We start from the raw sequence: 6,000 nt of genomic DNA on the forward strand, positions 1-6,000 counted from the left end.
CAATGTAAATGTTGTGCCTCGGTTAGCATTCATTTAAAGAGGCTGGAGCGAGGCTCCCAACGTTCATGCAAGGCAGTGTGGCCGACCTGATGGGTTTGATGTTCAGCCTGGTCAACATGTCCTCAACCCCTCCTCTGCTAATTTTCAATGAAAATGTCACTCGCTATTAAAGTGTGTTACTTCATGATTGATAAAAGTGTACATTATGTACTCAGATTCATTTAGAAAAGGTTAAGAATTAATGATAATTACACATCTTTCTGTTTTGATTGCAGGGGACACGGTGTGTCCCCTCTTGAGGCTGTAAACCTCACATAAAATCTGACCAGCAGCAAAGAACGCCCATCCATATTGGCTGCATCGATTTCAGGGTCACATGACTTCCCCAGCTGCCTGTTTCTTTCTGGACAGATAGATGAGAGGCCATTCTCTGCATCATGAGACTCTCCATCACTTGGAGTGCTCCAGTCCATCAGAGCCAGACAGCACACATGAAAACTCACACACACACATACACACATACAGACACTGACAGGGTCAACATAAGTAAAACTGTGTTTCACCAACAAAGGACCTGCTGTCCACAGGCATCATCAGTGCTCAGATTAGAGGAGCTCTTCAATCTTTTGATCTTTTCAGCTTTACAGGATCTTGTGCACTGATTGGGGTTAAGGCCTTTTTTTTTTAACTCACAGGGAAAATCAGACATAGGTGGTAATTACATGGACCATACATGTTCCCTAAACATTGGTTTGCACAACCAACTAATCATTGTAAACTGTCGAGGATGGGGCAGGCTTGTCATGAAATAAGAGATGCGATTTAAAAATGTTTTTTGAATTTGATGCTGTGCAAAATATTATTCATCCAGTAGCTTTACGCCTTATTCTATAACTTGCTGATATACCATGACATCTGACGTAAAAAAAAAAAAGAAAAGAGTCTGTTTCAAAGTTTACAAGAATATGAAATCAATGACCTTCTTGTGTTAGGGTTAGCTTAAGGCTACAGTGTGTACAAATGTTAGTTCGAAGAATGACCTAACCATAAATGTCATCTATCCATGTATTGCATCATGGAGCTAGGTAAGGATGTTAGCATGCTAACCAGTTAGCAATGTAATATATAGCAAATGCAGCAAGTCGGCCCTTAGTGCCACCTGAGAGCAGAAGTAGCATTTCTTCAAGGGCAAATTCAAAATCATCTCCATCATGTTGAAAACACCTCCTCCCCAGTTTATTCAGGCAGCCAGTGAATGGAACAGTACATTAAAGCAAGATGTCTCTCTTTCTCCATCACATCACGCAACCTCTAGACCAGTACTGTACAATAAATACAGTAGATACAGCACATTTTCTACACTTTTTTTTCTTCTCTCTGTTTCTCATTTTACAGAGTTGGAGAGTATGAAGTCATGGTCTAAGCCAGTGGTGCTGTAGATATCATTTTAAAAAAATGACACATGAATGTGTGTAGCCTACTTGGTTTTACTACTGTCAATAACACCGGTTTAAATGTAAAAAAATGGAAAATGTCATTCAAATATTTATTTTAAAATTTACCACGTCCACCTCATGTATTGTAGTAAAAGCCCACAGACAGAACAACAGGCAACAGGCAAAGAAAATGACTTACAAACTGGCAGTAAAGGATAGAATCCATGTGACCAATAAAAACACATTTATGGGTAGACGACAAGGTAGACGAAAACAACTGAACATGCCTCTTGTCAAAACCGTGTAGAGGAAGGAAAGGGAATAAGCCTTTCTGCGAGCCATTTTGAAATTGATAAAGTTAATCAGGGGCGAGATTTCACGCACAGATCTGACAGCAGGGTGGCAACACCGGGCGTCCGACAAACTCATTATCCAGATGAAAGTCTGTGAGCTGGCGGCTAGCAGGGGGACAGGAATTCTGCGGCAGGCTGAATATCGCACCGGACACACACCTTCGACACAATGTTGGTGTGGAAATCAGTTTTTTGGTGGCCAGCAAAGCATGGAATGACCTTGGGATGGCAAACCACGCTCCATTTCCACTCCCATGGAGAGAGAGGCTAACACCCACCATCATGCTTCTCCCACTGTTACCTTCAACTCTCGCATGCCCTGCAGCACAGATTAATGTCATATTTTAAGTTAGTTCATTCTTATTTTAGAAAAGAATGAACTAAAAAAAAAAAAAAACTTAATTAATCCACAGCATTCAAATCCAAAGATCAAGTAGGTCATTTGGAGGAGCTGTTCAGGGGTCATGAATGCATTCTGCTTTCATGCATTCTGCATTCTGTTTTTATGGGAGCATGTGCATTTATTTAAGAATCACTCAAAGCTAATTGAGTTTTTTGGTTAACAAAAAAAAACCCTAATTGTTGCGCCCAGAATAACGGCAATCAACAGAAAAAAAGGTTAATTACTTGATCTCTGCCATATGTACAATGCATTTTCAAAACATTTCCGCACCTTACTGTAACCTTCGCATCTGCTGGCACTGTCTGAAGGCTATGAGGTTTAAAATTCAGCACTGAACTTCGGAGTTCTGTTCCTTCCAGCGTCTCCTCCCCGACGTTGACTTTGTCTCTCGTATCTCGCGGGAAGGCAGAGCTCATGCCAAATGGCCATTCAAACCAATGGAAACGGAATATCCACAGGGAGGGGATGAGACATTACATGGATCATTACCTCATGATACAAGAGAGAGCATTGACAGGCTTAATGGCGCTTTGATAAGCTGCTTTCAGGATGCAAACATAATCTGTTAACTTTCAATCCTTTTGTCACGATTATATTTGGCAGTGAGAGAACTGTCATTCTTTCCGTGCAGTTAAGGCACAGAAAGGCAGCTTTCTTGTTTGGGACGGTGACTCTATCGTTTTCCCACTTGTCATGTTATGAAAAATTTCTACATTCACCCTGCAAGTTTGAACAGCTTCCGGCATTTTCTATGCTCTGAGTTAATTAATCATTCCAGTGTGAGTGACCAGTCTGCAGGTCAGATCAGTATAATTCCTTCGCACATCTGTCATCTGGAAACTCCTCTGTGCCAATGTTTAGATATGTTTGTCTTTCCAAATGAGAGAAGAGTCTCATTCTGCAAGCGCTAAATGATTTTTGGATGAAGCGAAGCATCCAGTCGTGCCGCCAAAGTCAGGCTCAACTATCTGTGAACTTGGACCGTGTTAACGCATCGGGAGGCCCGCTGTCAGAAAGTGTGCCTGATGACAAGGTGACAAGTCCATCAATCTTATTTATCCGGGGAAAACTGAGATCTGGGCTGGCAATCAATAACATTCACAATTACCCTCCCTTCGTGGGGGTCTGTGGTCCCTCTCACAGCTGGACAGGGGCACAGTGTGGTCCAGCATCATGCCTGCCACATGTCCTGACATTAGCTGCCGTCCCCTGGGAGGGAGTGACATTTCCATGCTGTGGGCCGGAGGAAGCAGAGACCTGGATTTTTTTTTGTTTAGGGAAGTAGCCTGAGGGACATGCTCACCTTGACCTGGAACTCCATCCTAAAAGAAGGACAGAGCAAGGCCCCAGAGGAGACGGATGGATCCATATCAAGCCGGCAGAAAATAGATAAACTGTCATGAGTCATCCTTCGTCAGAAAGCTAACGAAGGCCACGGGTAGCTCTGCCGGTGTTGAATGCTCCGGGAAAATACGACTCCCAGCATGCATCACTGGTGCCGAGCTGCTCCCGTGTGTGACCTCAGGCAGACGGAAAGTTGCTCAGGTCTTGATTGACTAGAGTGGCCTTTATAAATAATTCATTATTTCATCATTTAACGTTTCTCTTGTTTTGCAACAGTCCTTTGTCACATTTAACTGCATCTGTACCATTCAACTTACAATTCTGTCAATTGTTTTGTGTGGTATGTTACCAAGGTCACCATGTCACTGCAGAGACTTCGAAATGACCTATTACAAAGTGCAAGTGAAGTGATTGTCATTGTGATACACTGGAGCATAGCACATGGTGCACACATCAAAATGTCACTGCCACTGTAGTCTTTAAAAAAATGATATTCCTTATTCATTCCTTATTCATCCTTTTAGGAACAGTATAGTGGGGTTAGTAAGTGCCATTGACTTTTCCAGCCTTTTGTTGCCACCTCTCAATTTTTAAAAACATGTTGTGTTGTGGAGGATTTTCTGAAGATTTGATCAATAAATTTACGCAACAGGAATTTATAGTAGACAATTGTTTATTGCAATATGCAACAAGACAACAGCCAGCCAGTTGATGGAACTGCCCCATAACACACTAGGGCCTTCATTCTTACACATTTTTTTTATCTTTGGCCATATGTCATCAGAAAAAATTAATGGAATGAATGGAATCACAGTGAATGTAATCACATATCTATCATCATTCATTTCCAGCCAGTATTTTTTGGCAATGGTTATGAACAGTCTAGAAATAAGCATGTGTGTATGATCTCACTGAAAGTGCACATGAAGTTCAGGCTGTAACTGTGTGAAGGTTAATACTTTGCATAGGCCACAAAGGCCCACAAACACACAATGTGGTTCACAAATGTTACCCAAAAATATCACAACAGTTGCTGCCATCAAATTCAAAATGAAATTTGCACTAATTACCATGACATACAAAAGTGTCTCACTTTATTCACAATAGATTTTCAAATAATTGCATTCTGTTTTTATTTACAATTGGGGTTGTCATAGAGGCCCTGACTCAAGGCATTTACATTGTAAAATAATATTCAGTAAGTACCTTTTATACACCAATGAGCATGTCATCAAATCACCATTTCCTCGCATGTATTACTCAAACTATACTCTGCAATTAATCAACACCACTTACTTCACTGAATCCCAATCAAGTGGGCTTCATTTGCAGCTCATTAATTGCATTTTGTTGGAATTACACGAAATGTGCATCACACGCTTGTGCATCGTTTAATTCAGAACTTCTTAATCCTCCCCAATATGGCTGCATCTCCCAAATAACAATAAACCCTTGCTTTAAAGAGGCCACCCGGAGTATATGCAGACCTTCACCCTAAACTCTAACTATGGTGAATTATGTTCTTTAGAGTGTCCATGTTGATTTTCAATGTCCACTACAATTCACTTTAATGAAGGCAAAATGAACTTTTATTTTGCAAACCTCACTGCTCAGAGTAAAGCAACAGCACTCTCTTAATAAACCAGTCAGAACTCTGGTGTCAGGGAGGGACTCCTCCCACTGACAGGTACAGGAAGTACCAATACTTTTTACCAGTTTGTGCCAGTCTGATGTATGTTTACTGAGCGACTTGGACAAGTTAGGTCACTGATTAATGATGACAGAACCGCACATGGGTTTTTATTTTTCACAATTTTTATTTCTGAAAGACATAGACAGATGTATACTGGGCAGCCAATAAAAAAGAGCTGGTGCACGTATCACTTTTAAATTGAACTACTTAATGATATCAGAAGTTAGGTGTTTTTGCTGATGACACACAAAGTTTATCCTAAAAAACCTGTACATGCACAGGGGAACCCAGAAATGCCCGAAGAGCAATTAGGTGAAGCCAGTAACTTAGGAACAGTGAGTACTTAGTTTCCATCTGTTCATGTAGATGTTTCTAAACCCAAGCAAGAAGCAGCAAGCTGTGGGAGCATGTTCTTACCATCAACCATAACATTGGGCATTTAGAGGAAATCTGGGATTCGATATCAGGAACACAAAATGTTATCATATTCTCTATTTTTCTTGACTTGCTGCATGACTGACAATATGAAGTGGGTAGGTAGAAAGGCAAACTGAGGTAACACAACCAAATTAACTACCAATTAGATCTTCTAATCTATTGACTGAAAGATGAGTTATAAAATAAATAGTTTTTATGGCTCTTACTTCTCTAATTTCTGTTAATCTGATTAGAAAATAATGATTCTGTGTTCAAATGTTACTTTTAATTGTTTTTTTCTGTTCTGTGTTTTATAAATCTATTGTATTTCTTTAGACTTCCAAGCCTGAAGTC

This window comes from Denticeps clupeoides, chromosome 6 (genome assembly GCF_900700375.1).
Source record: "Denticeps clupeoides chromosome 6, fDenClu1.1, whole genome shotgun sequence".
Taxonomy (NCBI): Eukaryota; Metazoa; Chordata; class Actinopteri; order Clupeiformes; family Denticipitidae; genus Denticeps; species Denticeps clupeoides.